The 20012-nt window shown below is 39.9% G+C and overlaps 1 long non-coding RNA gene across 1 annotated transcript in view; it reads left to right on the top strand.

Moving 5' to 3' along the window:
• LOC309810411 overlaps positions 1–20012 on the top strand; it is a 169188-nt gene that overhangs the window by 6307 nt on the left and 142869 nt on the right. Inside the window, exon 2 of the long non-coding RNA XR_014294976.1 lies at positions 1971–2054. This is a non-coding gene — a long non-coding RNA (uncharacterized lncRNA). The remainder of the gene's footprint in view (positions 1–1970; positions 2055–20012) is intronic.

The raw sequence follows: 20012 nt of genomic DNA, 5'->3' as shown, positions 1-20012 counted from the left end.
CTGGGTGGGCCCGACTCTAATCACTTGGATCCTTAAAACTGGAAGAGGGAGGCAGGAGAGTGGGTCTGAGAGATGTATGTGAAGACTGGTTCCACTGTTGATGGCTTTGAAGCTGGAGAAAGGGGGCCAGGAGCCAAGGACTTTAGCTGGTTGTCTTTAGCTGGAAACAGCCCTTAGTTTACAGCCAGCAAGAAAACAGGTATCTTGGTCCCACAAAGGCAAGCATACGGAATTCTGCCGGTAAACCAAGTGAACAGGAAATAGATTCTCCTTTAGAGCCTCCAGAAAGGAACACATTCTGCCAACACCTTGATTTTAGTCCAGTCAGACCCATATCAGACTTCTGACCTATAGAATGTAAAACGATAAAGTTTTCTTGTTTTAGGCCACAAAATTTGAGATAATTTGTTATGACAGCAATAGAAAATTAATGGAGATAATGCAACCACTTAATTTATTATCTTCCTGGATTTTTGACTAAAGAAAGTCATTGAGAAAAGTAGCTGTACTATACCTAGGAGATTTGGAGAATATTTGACCCTTTACGAACAATTTAAGTACCACTGCTCATGACCGTCTTTCTCTGTGGCACAAAGTCTTTCTAAATTCTAAACTTCTCCCCATAATTTCCTCGACAGTGAGATTCGGTGTAAAGCATGGGTTTCTTTAACCTAGATTACCGGTTACTTCATGTGTGTTTCTTACCCATTATACTGGTATTATCATAAGGTGGAGGCTCCACTGTCAGGGCAAGGAGGAGGGGTGCGTGTTCAACCTTTACTGAAATCTTAAGTCTTGATGAGGCATTCAGCGGTGTTCTTAGCCTCCATCTCACTTGTGAACATGTTCGTGGTTCTGCTGGTTTCTTCTCTGGGTTTTATTTTCCCCAAAGTCATTTTGTTAGTAAATAACAAAGACAATCTTTGAACCTAAGCAGTCAAGCTCCACTGCACTACACTGCAATTTTAACACTGTCGTCCAAGGGAAATGCCCAATAGAATGACAAAATAAAGACCGTGATGTAAACAAGAGGAAGGTCATTTAAAGTTAATGGCCCCGGTGTGGGCACTTGGTTAGGACAGTTACAAAGAGGCAGATTCAACAATTAAAAAAATCTTATTCAACAATAAATGCCTCTGGTGCATTTGTTTTATTTTTTCTTTGATATTAGGCATCTGAGTTGTTAATATTAAACACCTCTAACGGAGGTTGGCAAACTGTAGCCCTCAGACCAAATTTGTTTTGTAAATAAAGTTTTATTGGAACACAGCCATACCTATTAATTTATGTATTATCTCTGCTGGCTGCTTTTAGATGACGATGGCAGAGCTAAGTAGTTGTGACAGAAACCATATGGCCCACAAAATAATTAGTATCTGGCTCTTTACAGAAATTGTACAGACCTCTGTTCTCTAATGTCAACAAATGAGATTTCTAAAGCTTTTATATGCACATTACCAAATTGTCCTCTACAAAGTTTGCACCACTCATTCTTCCACCAGGAAAGTGAGCTAATTCATCATCCTGGTCAGCCTCAGGTTTGACCTTAATGCCCATTTTTGACCAGCTTTGAGATATGATCCCTCCATTTTTCTGAATTTGCATCATGAATAACAAAGAAACCAAAACTCAGATATATAAGACTTTAGAAGAATGTCTGTGGTGTCTCCTCCCTCTCTCCCTCCCTTCCTGTTGTTGGAATGTCACCCTGGAACCGAAGAAATGTTTTCCAAGTCATTACCCCATGTGATAACTCCTGCAGTGGGATTTTTCATGCATAAAAATAATGACAGAAAATAATGATCTGCATTTTAACATATGCATCAGAAAGAAACTAACTTAAAAACCACAGATGTCATAACACAATGGATTAAAAGAAATTCTCAGCAGAGAGTTGTTTTGAAAAACAAAAGGTGGTAATTCAAATTAAAGACAGCCATTTGTCAGGGGTGTTTATTATTGTTTTTCAGCTGTTCAGCGTCAGAGCTCTCTTAACTTCTTGAGAATTCCCTTCTTTATGCGTTTGGGTGGGACAACAGAGCTCATTATATCAGGTACGTGTTTTGCTCTTTCTTATAGCAAGAGAGATCTAGGCTGTTTATGACTACCTGACTTACAGAGAACGCGCTCTTGTGGTCACACAGCTGCAGGGAGAGCAATTTCATGAAGGAGCCATGCCGTCGATACTCCTGGTGGCATCCAGGGCACATGGGCACATCAGCAGTATTGGGGCATGCAAGCTTCAGTCTGTATTGTTTTGCAGTGGTGTCCACAGGGTACTAACCCAGCTTTGCTGTGTGTTTGGGATGTGCTGCGTGATTATGTAACTTCTGAATCTTGCTCTCCAGCCTGTCTCACAATTATGTGAGCTCCTGAATATCCTTCAGTTACTTCCCTTCCTGCTCGAATCAGCTCAAGCTGGTTTCTGCTTTCAAGCTGGCAACTAGGAATTCTGACTCTAGAAACGTTCTGGAAGCATACTGTTAGCAGTAAGCTACAGTGATCTTCAAACAATTTTTTTTCTTTTAGCTTCTAAATTTTTTTAAACTAAAAAAAAATTTTAAACTGAAACCTCCTTATACAAGCTTACTTTAAAATCCTAAGTTTTTATATTATAAATTTATTAATTATAAAGAATGTAATTCCTGTCACATAGTATTTTGTTTATGTGCTTTAACTGTATTTTCTTTCAAACCTTGGAGTTGCAGATGTAACTTAAAGTTTATGGCAAAGCCCATACTTTTCAAACCCATCAACTGACTTTATTTTCACTTTAAATATGTTACCATGCATTCTGTGAAAACTGCTGGAAAGTCAGTCCACCATGAGCCCTACACCTCCCTGCACATCCTTTCTGGGTGTGCTGCAAAGGCAAGGCCTTGGTCATTCTTTTTACCTAGGCTAATTGTATGTCCCTTCCAGCTCAGTTTTTAGATAAGCAGGTGTATAATAGTGACCATTTTCTAATTATTTCAAATCTATTTCAGTGTGCTCCAGTGACTTGGAGTTGTTGATATGTGCATCTGTGTTTGAGAGCTTTTTCTATGTATGTGTGGCAGGCTGGAAATGCTGGGGAATTCACATCCTCAGAAAGCCGTCTTTAGTCAGTGACTGACAGGAAGTTTGTAGATACCTCATCCCCTTCATCACCCAGGTGGGATAATTCAGGTGGGATATCTCCAGTCATTCCACAGAGTAGCTGGCTTATAGTGCACCTTTCATTGGCTGCCTTCCTTGCTTGTAACTTCTCCACTCCCTTACTGGCTTTCCCTAAGTAAACTACTTGCACTTGAATTCTTGCCTCAGGATCTGCTTTTGGGGGAACCCAAACTAAGACAGAGATCATAAATACTTCTTCCTTTCAAAAGGGTCTGTATCCTACTTGAGTTTGAGGCTAGCCATAGCCTAACTGCAGTCCTTATCATCTGATTTCATCTGATCATCTTTTACGTGATGCAAAGGATGGGATGGGGCTTCTGCCCCTCTCCACAGACCTGTGCAGGCCTCTGTCAATATCCCTGGGTAAGCAATCACTGCTGCCACCAGAGTTGGTTTAAAGTAGGTTGTTTACTCAAAAATGAAATACCTATCTCTGGTACCTTAGCCAGGCTGCTGCCCAGAAACTTCAGTTAGGCTCCATGATGCAGCAAGAAATGAAGCACAGGAATGACCCCGTTATCTGTCTATAGCACAGGAGCTCATCTTTGTCCCCAACACCACAGTGATCTAGTTGTGGCATTCAGAAGCCTGGGCTAAACTCGGTTTGGTGATTTTGGTCATGGAGAGGAAGGTTTGAGCTACCCACGCCTCTTTACTGGGGTAATTGGCTGTGAGATACTTATTCTGTAAAGGCCCAGAGCTTACAGAATAAGTCACTCATGTCGGCATTGCCAATACTAGTGGCAGTCAAATACTTAAGCAAAAGGCTTCTCCAGTCTTCCCCAAATCATGTTGGGATGGTGACAGTTTACCCCACCTTTTTGTGAGACTATCCCTATCATATTATCCCTCTGAGTCCAGGGATCTCTTTATAGACCTTTCTGTTCAGAAGAGTGTCTTAGGACAGAGTCCCCAGAAGTACCGCTTAAAGCAAGGATTTATTTGTATGTGATTTATTAAGGAAGTGTTTCCAAGTGAAATCAGTAAGGAAGCGAAGAAGCAAGAGGGGAAAGGGGAGAAACCAAGCATGGGTGAGTTTGCAGGCTAGGTTTCGCTGAGGGTAGCTTCAGTCTGACCCCACGGGGAATGCTGCTGCGTGAGTTGATGCCGTGCAGTTTTGTCCTCACTCGAGGCAAGGGAACTGGGCTTTCAAAACCTCCCACCTGTCACTCTTCAGGGAGGACTCAGGGAGGCAAGTTTCCAGCCCATTGTGAATGAGGGAAAAGCCCAACCAGCCCAAGGGTAGGTAGTATTCCAGAAAAGAATGTAGGTCTGGCCTCTGGAAGTAAATGCACATGAAGCCAGGAGAGAAGTGCACAGAAACCATGAAAGCAATCTTAGGAACTCTGGGTGGAGCGCTGACAGTGTGCACTTTAGTGGGTGATTCAAGGTTCTAGTCCATTTAAGTTTTGGGCATATTTGAAGTAGGGAAATGTTAGGAGGGTCAGAAGATAATTCCAATTTTGTAAAAGAGATTTATAAAATGTATTTCCACTTCTTAACAAGGTGTTCAGCCCCAAAACATTCATTTGTGATCAAGGCAATTCTTTTGTTACATGGGCAGAGATAAGAAAGGGACTTGTAGAGGATCATGCACCATATAGAATAAGTTTCTTGTGACAACATTAACAAAGCCTTACATTATTGGAAACATTTCTTGGCACACTCTATTATTGGACTGTTCTTTAATATATATGTAATCCAAGTTTACCCAGGAGTTGTCATAGCTTGAGGGTACAAAGGAAGTCATAACAATGACAACTCAAATTTCTCTGGTTCATGCCTTATCTGCCTCATGCAGGATTTCCATAACCCATTCAAAGTTTTCCTGGTCATTCTGGGAGTCCACCTGGGACTTTTTTTTGGCAATAACTCACCAAGAGTCTTTTCATTTCTTCTATTCTGTGTTTCTTTATTGATCACGGAGGCTTGGGCGTTCTCTTCATGGCGGCCCTCTCTACCAGCACCAGGACTTATGCCTGTAAGATGAATGTCTGGGGGTGTGTGGGAAGAAGGGGGCTGTCTCCCAAAACTTCCAGAGCTTCAGGCTGTCAAGGTTGCCAAAATGATCATCTATTCTCAATATCTTCCCTGAGCTAAAGCCATAGTGCATTCAGATCATTAGTGAGAAGGACGCCTCTCTCCTTGTCTCTAGCAGAGCTTATAGTTGGGTTCTGAAGGGGTGCTGCATGTGCACCCAGGTCTCAGAATCTTTGTGAAAACAACTCTTTCTTGCTTCTGTCTGTAGCTGTCTCCCTGTCCTCAGAGTTTAAACATGACCATGGGGATGGGTGAAGAAAAAGGCCCTCTTCTAGTCTCTTTCCACTGCATGCAAATGAACTTATGCAAATAGATGACTGTAAACACATCAGAAATGCCCAGAAATGCCCAATTGGGCATTCTGAATTCTAACAGTTGATACACCTTTATCTTAAATTATCTTCCTATGAACACCCTTCCAAAGAAACACACACACACAGGAGACCTCTCTATAAATATAAATGTTGCAGAGGGGTTTAATTTGTTCCACTCACTTATTCAAAATTTTTTTAATGAAAGTTTGACATGCCAAAAAGTAGAAAAAGTTATTTGATACAGTATCAAATAAATAAGACATGCTTTTCTTAAGTAGCTAACCATTCTCCACAAGAATAGTAAAACGTGTGTGTGTGTGTGTGTGTGTGTGTGTGTGTATGTATCTCACTAACTACCATAGGAAAGCAAAAAGAAAAGTATGCAGTGGTGTTTTTACCACACAGTTAGTGCTGGCAACAGTGTCTCTCTTTGCATAACTAGGCTTCTTAGGCCCATTGTGGTCAGTATTTCTTGCTGCTTTAGGTTGCCAAGTTAACTGGGTATGAGGAGGACACTACTAGATGGAGAAGCTTGTTTCCTGACCATTATCAGTTCTACAAACATTGGTGGCAGAGTGTCAGCTCCTGCTCTTCATTTTACCCTGTAATGACATAACTTCTAAATAAATAGAAGTAGATGAGGTGGTTTTCCGTGTGGGTTTGGCTGGGCAGACATTGGAGTAGAGTTGTGTACAATTAGCTCAAGTTTTAATGGAGGCAGCATCTTGGATGGAATCACAGGAATTGGAATGTTCCAGTTTTAGCACTTCAGCAATTTTAGTGGATTATTCCTTGTATCCAAGAGGTAGACATCTAGCCTGTCTGTACTGTGTTTTAGAAATCCTCTAGAACTAATGCTCATTTTATACATGGATAAACTGATTAAAGGATGTGGTTCAAAAACCTGCCCAAGATTACACAAATAACTCTATGGTAGAACTGAACCAGGACTCAGATCTCCGGAACAAAATCTCCTTCCAGTCTTCCAAATTACCTCCCCACGTGGGCTGGCCGGCTTTTGGTTGCAAATAATGGAAAACCTGAACCAAAGTGGATTAAGAAAAAAAAAAAGGCAAAGGTTTATATAAATTCATGTAACCAAACTGTCCACAGACTCTTCTAACTTTAGGCTTTGTCAGAGTCTTGATTTATAGGTTCATGATGCCGTCGGGACACCAACTTCATTTTGATTCTTGCAGCTCTGTCCTCCTCTGGGTGCTGGACTCATGTATATGCTAGATCTCCTCATGGTAGCATTAATGGGCCTGACATTCTTCTCACACTATGTCAGGTCCCCGAAGCTCTTACAGAAGAGCACAGAAACTTCATTCATTGGAGGACTTAGTAAGTTGCTCACATTTCGTTGGTCAGAATGCGATACATGCCCATCCCTGAACCAGTCACTGTGATCAAGTGCAAGATGCTCTGCTGGACTTAACATGGGGGCGGGATCTACCCTCTCAGCCACACAGCTGCTTTCTACTGGGGATGGGTGAGGAGTTCTCCTGTGGAAAATGAGATCCTTTGGTTGGAAAATGGGGAAATGGATGCTGTGGAAGAAGCCAACAAGTATCCACTCTTCTTTAAGATGTATTTGACACAAATGCAACAAAGCTCCAATATTAGGATACTAAGTAGCTCATAATTTTAGTTATATTGAGTTGAATCATAGTCCCTACGTATCATAACTATAATATCCAAAATATTATTAAAATGTCTATTTTTTCCTTTTGAGTTTGCTTGAGGTTTTTTTTTAATACAACCATGAACCTAAATTTGGAAATAAAGATTTAAAGATATTTGATATTTATAATTGCTGTCCTTTCAGGGAGAAGTCCTAAAATCTTATGGTTCAGAATATAATATTTATTTTTTCCAGAGACTCATTCTCACAAACTTTCTGAACAAAAAGCATTACCCAGGACCACTGCCAACTCAAAGGACAGAAAAGCTTTTTTGAGGCTTTTCCTCCTGTGTTGTCTGCACCTGATCAGCTCCCCTACACATTTTCAAATAGCCTCTGAAAATAGACTCTTTGTACCTTTCCCAACAAACCCCTTAATTCCTTATTCTCTTTTCTTAAATAATTACTTTCAAAGTTTTACCACATCTTAGGGTGCTATACACATTGAATAGAATGAGCTGTGCAAAATAAACATTTTGGTGTAGGTCCAAAAGAACTATGCTTTTTATGTCTGAGAAAATGTTTTAAAACTCACCGCCTACACAGCAATAAATGGTTTAATGATAGTTCTTTAAGTGGCCATCAGAAATGTTTTATAGAATTTCATGAAAGACACACGAGTTTATTTCCATGGAGAATTGGTTTCATTTTAAAGATACTATACTAAGGAACATTCCATACAAACAACTCATTTTCTATAGTCTTTTAAAAGTTTCTTTTAAAGGTTGAACTAGCATTCATATCAGGGTTTGATGAATCAGAGCAGTGCTGATGATTTCAACAAGGTAATATTTTTGCAATCTTCAGTAACAGGCCAGGATTGCATGGACTGTGTTAGACCTTACATAAGGTCTAATACAAGGATACAAAACAATACATCATAATTTAGAAGCTGTGATAGTTAATGTTGTCATATATAAATAAGTAAAGTGGCTTAAACAGTGGTCTCTGATGAGTTTTGTTAGTAGGAATCAGCTTCCTGAGGTTGCTAATTATATTCACACTGATGAGATTAAATTTCTAAGTTTGCAAGGTTGAAGGTCAGATCCTGACTGGATGACTACATCAAGATGCCCGCTTTGTGGGGATCTGTCTGGGTGAGAATCACACCCGGGAAATCCCTAGCTCTCATGGCTCCCCTTTTCTCAACTTTTCCAGCTCTGTTGTTCATGTTATTTGAACCAAGCTCCTAGAGTTATTTTATGCCGTATTAACATATGAGATAGTTTACAGATATTCCCTTAAGGAAAAAAGGTATTTATTTCTGTCTTTTCTTTTTGATAATATAAAGACTTAATGTTTTGCAAAAAAATACTGAGTTATTTGAGTACCCACCTGGCCTGAAACTGAAGCATCAGACAAACTAACTGGTTCTCATCCCCGCTACTGTGTGTCTTTCTCTTCTCTTTTTTCCTCCTTGCCACCTCTTTGGAATGAGCCATTTGCTCTCACTGCCTCCACTTCCTCAGTGCCAAGTCTCTCCTCTTCCCCGCCCCCACCATCTGGCTCCCACCCCCATTATTCTACTGAAACTCTCTTCAAAATTTATGACTGATAACAGGCAGAGCTTCTTAATCCTCATTTCACTTGACTTGTCTGCAAAATTGGTTGCTGTGTTTTATGTCCTTCTTTTGAAAATATACCTCCTTCCTCTCCTGATGTCTAGAAACTACGGTCTCCATTTAATTTTCCTTTTTTAACATTCCCCACATTTTCATTTTATACCCCTCTCTTTTGGTGTCTTTTACTGGAAGCATTTTTTTAAAAAGAACTATAACATGGCAGATAATCTACTATTCTTTCCCCCTCCTCTCTGTTCTCCTATTCTGAAGTTGTATTATCATTAACATACGTTTCTACATTTGTGTGTCTGCATACAATGTATGTTACTTTGTTTTAAAATTCACATATCTGTATATCATATTATAGCATCCTTTGTATCCTGCTTTTACTGAACATTATGTATTTGAGATTAATCTATTTTGATATATCTAGATTTAGTTAGTTCATTTCAATTTCTCTGTAATCTTCCGTTTATGAATTAATAACAGTTTCAACTACCTTTTAAATACAGACTTTTCAAATTAAGACTTTTTTTTTTTTTTTTTTTTTTGCGGTACGCGGGCCTCTCACTGTTGTGGCCTCTCCCGTTGCGGAGCACAGGCTCCGGACGCGCAGGCTCAGCGGCCATGGCTCATGGGCCCAGCCACTCCAGAGCACGTGGGATCTTCCCGGACCGGGACACGAACCCGTGTCCCCTGCATCAGCAGGCGGACTCTCAACCACTGCGCCACCAGGGAAGACCTAAGACTTTTTTAGAGCAGTTTTAGGTTCACAGGAAAATTGAAAGGTACAGAGATTTCCCATATAACTTCTGCCCGCACCACATGCATAACTTCCCCCATTATCAATATCTCCCAACAGAGTGTACGTTTGTTACGGTTTATGAACCTACATTGACACATCATAAGCACCCAAAATCCATAGTTTACATTACCGTTCACTTTTGGTGTTGTATATTCTGTGGACTTGGACAAATGTATAATGACATGTATCCACCGTTACAGTATCATATGGAGTGGTTTCACTGCCCTGAAAATCCTCTGTGTTCTGCCTGCTCGTCCCTTCCTCCACGCCAACCCCTGGCAACTACTGATTTTTTACTGTCTCCATAGTTTTGTCTTTTTCAGAAGGTCATATAGTTAGAATCATACAGTATGTAGCCTTTTCTGATCGGCTTCTTTTCGCTTAGTTCTACTCAATAAAGTATGGGCAAGGACACCGGCTGAGAGATAAAGGTGGAAAAGGTCAGGTAGAACATTATGAATTTAAAGCAAAATGAGTCATCTGTGTGATTCCTATGAGTACTAACACTTTCCTGTTTAGGTGCAAAAAAACGTCTGAAGCAAGGTGAGTTCATACGTGGATTGGGGTTTTGTAAGGCAAACTCAGTTGAGGGAAAGAAGGAACTGGGAGTTGAAAGTATTTGCAAAGGGGCACTGTGTTGGTGATCATGGAATCTGTGCTGAAGAATGTGGGAAGTAATGACAAGGGATGGATAATAAGAAAGTGGTGGGATGAAGGGATCAAATGTCCCCACGTCATTGCAGAACCAAGTGGTTGTATGGAAGTACTTGTATCAGTGAACTGAATGCATAGTTATGCAGTAGGATGTTAGATCTTTCTATTTTAAAAGGTTCATATTTTTAAAGAGATGTAAAAGTCTGGGGTGTGACCATAAAATAGGTGACTGAAGGGGAAAAAGGAAAATGTCAATGGAATATAGAAATCAGGAAATTGAGAAGCTGGGGCTTTTTGATGGGTCATCCACTTATTGAAATCAACAAAGATAAAGGACGGAAACCGAGTGGAATAGAAGACTCTTGTCGGGGAACAGAAGACTAGTGAATGAGGAAGTGTGACTAGGAGGTTGGCAGAAGAGTGTAAGAAGGTGTAGAAAGAGTGGTATAGCCCAATGATGTTAGCATTAAGAGAACAGTGATTTTTGCAGAAAGGAAAGGGTTATAATTTGAAAATAGCAAGGAACATACCTACCTCAACTCCTGGCCCTGATGTTTGCTCAGGACCCAGGTAGGTTTCAAGTAAAGCAAGGAGGTGGAGGGAGTATTTGAAGAAAAGGGAACAGCTGGTCACAAGTTGGGGGTCACAGGAGACCCTGAAAGGGTTTGTGTGGGAAGGGAGGGAAGTGGAGAAGATAAACAGAGTCTGTGGTTTGAGTCTGTGAGAAAAGGAATGACTTAGGCTGGGACTCCTGCAGATTGGTGAGGTACTTGGGGATGTGAAAGATGATGGGATTGGTTGTGAGAGGCTCACCTTGTAATACTCTTGGTAGTGTGTTAGCCTCAGGCATTAAGTTATGGTGTGGCCTCAGGACTGATAGTCTGTCAGGAGCTGAGAGTTCTAGAATCATCTGCCACAGTCAGTTCCGTTACCTTGGTCAAGGCACCAAACCTCTCAAAACCTCAGTCTTTCCACATATGCAATGAGTAGTTTATCTAAATAATCTTTGGAACTTCTTCAGGTATTTAAAATATCTGAGAGTGGGCCTCCCTGGTGGCGCAGTGGTTGAGAGTCCGCCTGCCGATGCAGGGGATACGGGTTCGTGCCCCGGTCTGGGAGGATCCCATATGCCGCGGAGCGGCTGGGCCCGTGAGCCACGGCCGCTGGGCCTGCGCGTCCGGAGCCTGTGCTCCGCAACGGGAGAGGCCGCAGCAGTGGGAGGCCCGCATACCGCAAAAAAGAATAGAAAAAATAAATAAATAAATAAATAAATAAATAAATAAATAAAATATCTGAGAGTAAAGAAATGAGGTCATGCCACTGGTAAGTTTGCAGTACTAGAAATATTCATCTTGCAAATCGATGATGTATCAGGAGCTAATATTAGGAAGAATGAGAACTGTCTGAGAGTTTATGCATCCGGTACCTTTGGCTTCAAAGCATGTCAGTGATCTCAACAAAACAGATAAGTGACAGAACAATTCAGCATATTTTAGAGACATTTGGTTATGCCTTCCTGCTAAAGCAAATATACTTTGTAACTCATAAATATGAGTTAGTAATAGATTTATGATCTCTCAAATGCTAAATAGTAATTAAAGTTGAAACTGAATTGCCAACCCTTATCTCTCACCCTTCTTCCATTCTTTTGTCCCCCCCATCCAAACTGTATTATTTTTATTATAACAGTAGAATAATGCATGAATGAGACACTTGAAAGCATACAGTCATAATTGGTGAAGGGAATGAGTTAGTAATGAAAATTCTTCTTCACAATTAATTTTTTAATATTTAGATGAATTTTCTAACCTATTTGGTTGAATTGATGGGTCAATTCAGTCAACTCTATAACCACACTAATAACCTACTGGTTAAAAACTGCTTATTTCAGTCCAAATTGTGGAACAACTTTGGGTCCAATCAGATGATGAACCCTACTAGCTGAGGAGCTTTTTTCCGAGTTTGGTGTCCTGGTAGGCATTTTGTTGAATGGCTTAGACTCTTCAGGGAGAAAGGTCTCTAAGGGTAAAAGCAGCAGAGCTTGAGCTTGGTTGGGAAAGGACATTGTGTAAAATAAAAGGGGGGCAATGTGGACATTAAATACTCATTATTTGCAAATAAAAGCGCTGTATATTGGAGCTAAAAGCCTTATACATGTGAATTAATTTCACTCAATTAAGCAAAAAGTTAAAGTCAGAATATTTTAGTAGATGAAAAATATATTTGCATATGAATGAAAGTGAGTAAGTAGTTTATCTTGTGATATTGAATGTAACTTTAAAATTTTGTTTGAGAAATATGGCATATTAGCTTATTTCATCCTAGATATTAATTATACCTACAGTTCGGGTAATTGGCCACTAGATGGCAGGGCTGTAACTAGAGTAAAGATCACAAGACAAATGGGCATTTGGTAGTCATAGGCAATTGAAAGAATCAAAACATGGAAAGCCTTGTAATACAATTTAAAAGCACAAGTTAAGCACATACTTATGTATTAGGATTTTTGTAAAGTCTGGAGATTCAAAAATGAATATTACATGTTTTCCATCATCAAAGAGGTGATAGTCTTGTAGCCAGATATGTGTGGATTTTTTTTTAAGCACTATGATAGAATGTGATAAATACTATTACAGATTTTTTTTTAATTTCAAAGTATAATAGGAACATAGGGACTATTACAATTAATTCAGCTTAGGATGATTTTGAGGCAAGGAGTTCTTAGAAAATTATAGATAAGGTAAAATCTGAGAAGAGCTCATCTTTTTATAAAAAAACAAAACAAAAACATATTCTAAAGCCAAAAAGTACAAAGGAAACTTATCTTTAATTGTTATGGATAAAGTGGCAATTAAAAATTTTACATGTGATTTAAAAGAAAAAAAGAAAAACTAATTTCTCTCTAATCTTTACTTCGAATCCAGTGGTTCCCAACCAGGGACAGTTTGGCCTTCCTCAGCACATTTGGTGATGTCTAGAGACATTTTTGGTTGTCACAGCTGGGGAGAGGACGCTACTGGCCTCTGGGGGTAGAGACCAGGGATGTTGCTAAACAACCTACCATGCACAGGACAGAAAGAAAAAATCACCTGGCCCAAAATGTCAACAGTGCCAAAGTATTGTAAAATATAGGCACATGTATCCGGGGTTTAAAATTGGACAAGAGGACACCAGTAAAAGTTGAGTATTTAGGAATGAGTGTGGTTTGAAACGTGGAAACTAGAATTTTTGTCTCAAGATGAGGAGCAGGTGAGTTCTGGTGTTTGGAAGGAAAGGTTAGAAACAACACCTTGAATTAAAGATATTTAGGCAAGCCCAATCAACAGCATTTGAATGTGTAGGGTTGGAGCGAGGACAATAGAAGTTTAATCTTGCCTTGTCAAATAAGGGCTGGAGGGTGGAGTGGCCAGAATCAGCACCATGGAACATGCAGACCAGGGTGTGGATCTCAGCTCTGGTGTTTATTAGCTGGGTAGCTCATTTTACTTTCTGAGTTTTCACTCCTGTAAAATGGGGGATTTGTTGAAAGGATTAGAAATGTATGTTAAATAGCTATGACATACAAAATGCTTAATAAATGATATTTAACGTTATTGAGATATTGTTAGAGTCCTAACTGTACTTCTCCTCCCACAGTTGTCTTCGTCCCTTTTGGAAAATTGGTTAGTCAGGATACAGCTATATTGCATCATAGTGAAAATAGAAAAACATATGAATTGTGGGATGTGCAGAGGAAAAGTGAATGACAAAACACAAGCAGAACTTTTGCAAGACATCATTGGGAGAAATATTGAAAGCTGAGACAGAATCACCAAGATCTCTGAACAATATTCCTATCCATTAGGGAGGATATAGCTGATATTTCTGTGAGGAGGTGAGGGATGGGAGGGGTTGGAGGGAGGTGTTGCTGTGATTAGCCAAACACAGCCAGGTTAAATCCAACTCTGCTGCCCCTGCACCCACACAGCTGAACAGAATGAATCACACAGTGATGCTCACTGCTCTCTTGCTCTCACAGCCACCGTCCCCAAATAGGTGACATTGCCCTGCAAGATACTGTATATCCCCAATCCGTACTCCTTGTTGACTACTTCATACTTTCTGAACCTTTCTTTAAATCTTGAAGGCATCCTCCAACATAATCACTCTTAGCCAATGACCTTGGTTCCCATTTCACTGGCAAAATAGAAGCCTTCAGAGGAGGACTTCCATGAACTCTCACACCTCATCCACTTACCTCCTGCATCTGTGTGCATTCTCTCCACCTTCTTTCCTGTTACTAAAAATGAACCCAAACCATCTGTACTCTTAGCCAAGGCTGACCTCTCAATGATGTACTCTATTCCATCTCTTTTCACCTACTAAAGGCATGATTCCAGCAATTCTTACCCATTCTCTTGGGTCATAATTATTCCCTCTCTTTTAGATCATTTTCATCAAAATACCAACTGCTGTTATTTCTCCCATTAAAAAAAAAAGCAAAAAAGTTTTATTGTACCAGCTTCACCTTACTTTTTCTCTTTAAAACAAATGTCCTTAAAAGCATGCTCTATATTGACTGGCTCACTTTCTCTACTTCCATTTTCTCTTGAACTCAATCCATTAGGCTTTCACCATCACTGCTCCACAAAAACTGCTCTTTTTAAGATCACCAATGCAATTTGTATGGTCACAAATTCAAAAATCAGCTCTCAAGCCTCACCTTCCTTGAAGTATCAGCAGCATTTGACGTGGTTGGTTACATTCTCCTGCTTAAAACCTTTTCTTTACTTGGTTTCCTAGATGCCACACTTCGCTGGATTTCTTTCTGCTTTGTTTGCTGCTTCTAAATCTCTTTTGCTTTCCCTCGACACACTTCCTCTGCCGGCCTCTACACTTTGGAATGCCCAATTCTGAGTCTTTAGACCTCTTCTCTTTTCTGTCTATACTCAATCCCCTAATGATTGTGTCCAGTCTCATGGCTTTAAATACCACATGCTGATGACTCCCATGTTTATATCTCTAGCTTGAATCTCTATCCTGAATTCCAGGCTTGTTGCTCAAACTTACTCTTCAACATCTTCAGTTGGAGGTTTAACAGCCATCTCAAAATTAATATGCCTAACACTAAACTCTGTATACAAACCCCCTTAACTCAGTTAGTGGAAACTCCATTCTTACAGTTGCCCAGGCCAAAACTTTGGAGTAATGCTTAACACATTTCTCTTTTATTTATCACATGTCACTTCGGCAGTGTCAGCAGATTTCATTGTTTGACTCTTGTCAGTTATGTCTACAATCTGCCTAATCTGTCCACTTCTCTCCACCTGTGTTGTTACTTTTCTGGTACAAGTCATTCTCCTCTTGCCTGGATCATTGCAGTGATCTCTTGGTTGGTTTTCCTGTGTCTTCTTTTAGACTCTTCTCCAAGTCTGTTTCTTACACAGGAGTCAGAATAATCCATTAAACACTTAGATCATATCACCCCTCTGCTCAAACTCTTTACTGACTTCCTATTTCAATCAGAACAAAAGCCAAAGTCCCAAATATGACTAAAAGATCCTGAGCAATCTGGTCCCCCATTAACTCAGACCTAATCCTTTACTTCTTTGCTTTGCTCACGAGTTCCAGCCACAACTGTCTCATCACTGTTTCTTGAATACTTCATGCAGTCTTGCCTCAAGTTCTTTGTACTTGCTGTTTTCTCTGCTTTTCCACTAGATTCCCTTGTAGTTCCCCCCCACCTCCCTCTTTTCCTAAAGGCCTTTACTCAAATGGCATCTTGTCAGTGAGGCCACCTTTGGTCAATCTAAAATTTTAATACCCATCTTTTAACATTTTCTCTATTCCCCTTCCCTGCTTTAGTTTTTATCCTTAACACGTACCACTCTCTAGATACTATATATTCTATGTATGTATTCTGCTTATTGTGAATCTCCCCTCTCCAAGGGGACAGAAGTTTTTGTCTCTTGTTCATTATTATAATAGCAGTGCCTAGAACAGGGCCTGCCACATAGTAGGTATTCAATATATATTTGTTCAGTGAATTTCAAATGAATATTTGTTGAATGAACATTGAATGAATCTGGTAACCCTATAACCATCACTGGGGAGGAACGTTAGAGTATTATGTGAAAGTTTCTCACATAATAATGCTCAGCAATGTAATTTGGCAAACGATATCAAAAGCATTTCCTTTCAGAATCATTAAAATTACTCTAAATCCTCCAAAGCCATAACTGATGGACAGGGATTGACAAGAGTTGCCATATGGCATAGGCAAAACTAGAAAAGTCAGTTCTCCTAGGGACATGTCATGCAAGACAAGGCTGCCCCTCTTAGGGACTTAGATAACTCTATTTGTTTCAAAGTTTCTTGACTAATATTTTCATTATTGATTGCTGAATAAAACAAATACCTAAAAACTTAATGGCATAAAAGAATGTTTTGTTATGCCTCATAATTCTATGGCTTGACTGAGCCGTTCTTCTGCTCCACTCTGCATTGCCCAGGGTCACGGGCACAGCATCAGTCATCTGGAGGCTTGACAGGAGCTCAGCCATACCCTCAGCAGGGGTCTCAGTTCTCTTCCACGTGGATCTCTCCACACTCAGCTTCAAGTTACAGTGGCTGGGGTTCTGAGAAAGAAGGTTCCAGGAGCAAGCATCCAAGAAATGGGAAACAGAAGCTGCTGCATCAGTTAAGGGTTAGACCCAGACAGGCACAACATGTTTTATTACGTTAGAGCAGTCACAAACCCGGTTAGAGACCACGGGAGGGGGACTCCACAAGAGGTGTGGTGCTTTGGGGGTTGCCACATTAACCCTCTACTACATTGGGGCACTTAATTAGACACCTCTGGAATGCTGGATCTCATTTCCTGGGTCTACCTCTGATTTCACCCGAGGCTGTGATGTATACTTGTGGGCAATTTCAGGCTGACTTTGTGCCTCTCACTTAAAGTAAGAGCCAGATTTTTTAGCTGTCTGCCCCACATCCTCTTCTGATGCCAGGGAACCTGAAAGTACAGGTGAGTTAACTTCCAGGACAACCTTGTGCAATGGCAGGTAGAAGCTGGTGGATAGATGCTCCAAGCCTCCTGTCCCTCATGCTTCTTGGAATGTCCTGGTGAGTTGAGCTCCTTTTGCCCACAGTGAGAATTTTTATAATGAACCCTTACATTGGCTTTCCTATTTTCCAAGCTCATGAATTTCTCTGACCCCTCATTCCTGTGTCCTAGGATCACCATCCAAATAAACTATCTGTACTCAAGACCTTCTCTGAACTCTTTGCTAGGGGCAGGGGGCAAAGTTACAGAGGTGATTTTATCTGATAATGAGAAAAATCCTTTCATGTTCCATTTAAAGAATAAAGCTAGGCCTTGTGGAAATGGTTAAATTTGTGCCTATAAATTCCAGTAAAAGAACTGACATTCTGAGGGTTGGATATGTGCTTCAGTGTATAAAGCTCATTGAAGTGAGGGGGAAGGTTTAGTCCTTTGTCAATTGGAAGACCAACTGGAGAGGATGACTCATTCTCTGTTGGCCATTCCTGCATAGAAGTTGGATGTCTCCAGTTTAGAAAGTGTTTAAATGTGCTTGCAACTTTTCTTTTTCAAGATAGATAAAGCCTTACTGAAAAGACAATGCTGTCTCCTTAGGAATGGTGATTATTTAAAATTTTTTCTGTTTAGGAAAATAAAATATTTGGTACCCAAAGGCTTTAATTGTGGCCTACAAGCTAAGAATGGGGCACCTTCACCCAGTGAATAATTCAGTTTAACTAGAAGAATAAATTCTTATGCAAATTTTGGAGGAATTTCAATGTATATGGGTGTATATTTACACTAGTAATTGAATTTATATTTAAAGAAATATAAATATTTTTCAAGTAATATCTTTAAAATATATTTAATTTCTTTCACAATTTATTTATATATCACCTTCTTCAAAAATGACTTACAGCTACTTACAATGATACATTAAATGTGACCAGGAAGGTTATATTAGAACTGAAATGAAAGAAGAAAGAGTAACAAGGGTGGGTCACAAAGCAAGTGTGTATCCAAACATCAGCTGTGTTGCTATACTGGCCTTCCTCATGCCTACTCCACTTGAAATGAATTAGAAAAATACCTGCAGAGGGCAAAAGTTCTCCCTAAAATAGAACTTTGGATATATTCCAGCATACAGATGCACATAAAATAGAATTCAAAAGTTCTGCTCTGTGTAGCACGGCAACAATTGATGTAGCTTGAAAACAATTTAAAGCAGTTATAAACAGATGCTCACTTCATAGAAAACAAAAATTTTCAAAACCCTCCATTTCACACCCATAGAATACCTGACTTTGAGCAGAGCTGCTTGCTCACACATTCTCCAAAATGCCCTTTATGCTTACTTAACATTCACCAAGATAACTGAGATGACTTATTGTATTGGCCTGCTTATAAATTGGTTAAAAGTTCTGGGACATCCTCCAAAAATAACGATTTTCACGTTTAAAATGTTGGTATGTAACTCTGTTTCCTGGCAATAATGAGCCTGCAGAGCCTGTTTGTTCAGGCCACTCATGATTCGAGATGATAATATAACCACATCATTAGTCTACAAAACAATGTTCATATTTCTGTTCTCTGTGGGACTGTGTCCAACTCATCTGAAAGTGGCATCTGATTATTAAGAATCAAGTTAGAAAAAAAAAAAGAATCAAGTTAGAATAGTGAGGGTGATAATTTTGCTTTACCCTTGCGTAAAATTTTAGCTCTTCTATCAGAAGTCCATTTTTGATAAATTTAAGAATTGTTCTAGAACAAAGATGGCTACCACATCCTGCCCACTGTCACACACAGTGGGGTGTCGCTCCAGGACCTTGCTGCAGACGTGTAAGCTCTGCCACCTATTAAACCATTGATATCTCTTAAAAAAAAAAAAAAAGGAAAAAGAATTGTTCTAGGCTGCTGTTCTAGTTAATAGTTTAAATTAATTTTATTATGAACCTAAAAAATAATATGTTTAATCAGCTATCAATTATCTGGGCATCCCCAGGATAACATTTGTAAACCCATAGAACTTTATTCCAAGTTATCTAGATTGACCCTGCAGTTTCCCTTTGTCACCAGCTCAAGAAGCTTGGTATTAGCTCTTTTTTTTTTTTCCTTTTATCCACTCACCCCTAACTCCCCTCCCCCAAAACTGTCATTCCAGCTCTAGAACTTGGCTCTTTCTGAAGTCTGTTCCTTTGTAATAACGATGGCCTTATTAGCTAAACCACTTAACCTTTCCATGTCTCAGATTCCTCAGCTGAAAGCACCTACCTTCCTAGAGTTGTGGTGATTAAATGAGTTAATTTAATACAAACATACTGTAGGAAGGGAAACATTTTTTCCCCCTACCCTCCTAAGTTCTCTGGCTGAGGTCCTATAAATTGTACTAACAGAAGACAGATTAACTGGAGGAAAAACAGAAGTTTATTAGCATGTGCATTGCACAGACACATGGGAGCACTCAGAGATGGGTAACTCAAAGGGGTGGTTAGAATTTGGGGTCTATTTACCTAACTTGGAGGGGGGAAGGAAACTTATGGAAAAGCAGATGACTCTTTGGACAGATAAATGGGCCCTTAGGGGGAATATATGGGAGACATGATAGTTGGTTGTTCTGCATGTCTGGGTGTGGTGCTGGCTTCTCCTCTCCCAGAAGGGAAGATTATAATTGCTTTCCAGAGGGGATTTATGGCAATTGAGTTCTTTGGGGAGGCTCTCCTTTTAAGCAGGTAAGGAATTTCAGGAACTGAAATACCTTCAGCTCAAAATA

Source organism: Mesoplodon mirus, assembly GCF_964341445.2.
Source record: "Mesoplodon mirus genome assembly, chromosome: 9".
Taxonomy (NCBI): domain Eukaryota; kingdom Metazoa; phylum Chordata; class Mammalia; order Artiodactyla; family Ziphiidae; genus Mesoplodon; species Mesoplodon mirus.
The sequence above is the reverse complement of the archived record's forward strand: the minus strand, read 5'-3'. Positions and strand labels throughout refer to the sequence as shown.